The sequence below is a fragment of the Orycteropus afer genome, unplaced genomic scaffold (genome assembly GCF_000298275.1).
Source record: "Orycteropus afer afer isolate SDZICR_OR568_19922 unplaced genomic scaffold, OryAfe1.0 scaffold00008, whole genome shotgun sequence".
Taxonomy (NCBI): domain Eukaryota; kingdom Metazoa; phylum Chordata; class Mammalia; order Tubulidentata; family Orycteropodidae; genus Orycteropus; species Orycteropus afer.
Genome location: NW_006921595.1, coordinates 5,182,329 through 5,183,978, shown reverse-complemented (window position 1 = coordinate 5,183,978; position 1,650 = coordinate 5,182,329).

Below are 1,650 nucleotides of genomic sequence, written 5' to 3'. Positions count from 1 at the left end.
GCAGGGTGATTTTTAGGTTAATTCTTAAGTCCTACCACCTCAGGAATCTGCGAGAGCGCTGTCTCTTTAAATATCCAAAATAGTCAGGCCACTTTTTAAACCTACCACCACTCGGGAATCTCCAAGCCCTGTCGTCTGTGCCATCAGGGATGCTCAGGCCGCTGCCAGACTGCAGCTCCGTGTGTCTCCTTTTTTGGTATTTTCACGCAAATTGTTCTGCTAGTTGGGGTTTAGTCCACTTTTGTATCCTTCCCTTTAAGGCTCAGGGGTCCAAGATTATCTTCTCTGTCTGTGTTAATTGGTTTTCCTTTTCTTTGTTGAAGAGCGTCTGTGCAGTCCTTCTGCCTAGTCCGCCATCTTGCCGGAGTTCTCTCATGGTAACCTCTTGCACAATGAAATGAAACACTTCCTAGTCTTGTGTCATAGTCATGATTGGTTACTGATAAGACCATTGTAATCCATAGAAATTAAATTTTTCAATGGCTATTTCATGGATCACCATGAAATCTTTCTTTTGAGGTGCCTCTAATCTCCAACCTTGAGGTACACTTGAACCTCCAGCCTTTCAGTTAGCAGCTGAGCACTTTAACCATTTTCTCCACCCATTCTATTGGGTGGAAGTATGATGTTGTTGGATGGGTACAATGGAAATGTGTGGAAGTTGGGTTATAGAAAGGGGAATGTACCCAATTGTGTGTGTTGGCTCTTGGGTCCAGATTCACCCTTCTAGATATTCTGTGTCCCCTTTCCCAGATTCACACATCCAACTAATTTTATATTAGTTTCTTCCAAAGAGAGGCACTGGCCATAGATTGGAGTGTGGGAGGAAGGGATTAGCCATCTCTGTGCTTCTGGCAGTGGCAGCAGTGGGGACAGACAGCTGGGCTTCGTTGCATAAGACCACAGGCGCCAGAGCCTGGGGGTGGTTTCAGCAACACCAGCAGGGAGTGTCTGCTCATGGGATCCAGTGAGGGGCGGTGGCAGCTTCCTGGTCTTTGGGTAACCACCACCTTCTCAGTTTGCTCCTCAGCCCTTCAAGCAGTTTTGTAACGAATACTCTGCACTAAATTCTTCTTTGCTTGAAATATATAGGTTGATGTTCACTTTCCTAAGTGTACACTGAATGATAAGGAGATCTTTTCATATTAGTACATAGTGAGCTTCTTTATTCTCTGTTGTTGGTATTGTCATCAAGTCAGCTCTGACTCATGGTGACCTTACATACAACAGAAGGTAATGTGCCAGATTCTGAGCCATCATTATGATTATCTATGCACAAATCCATCATTGTGGGCAGTGTATTTTCAGTGACTTCCTAGGTAGGGGGTATTTTCAGTGAATAAGTCATTGGTTTTACAAAATTCTATCATGTGATCTCTGGTGTCATTTGTATCACCAAAGCCATATTTTCCAACTACTGGTGATTCTTTGTTTCCAACTTTCACATTCCAATAGAACCAAAAAACCAAATTCACTGCTATCAAGTTGGATCCGACTCATAGCAAAAACCCTCCTCGGGTTTCTGAGGCAGTGTCACTATGGAAGTAGATAGCCCAACCTTCCTTCTGAGGAGTGGCTGGTGGGTTTGAACCACCAGCCTTCTGGTTAGCAGGCAAGTTGATTGCATGTTTGGTCAATTTGAGACTGTAG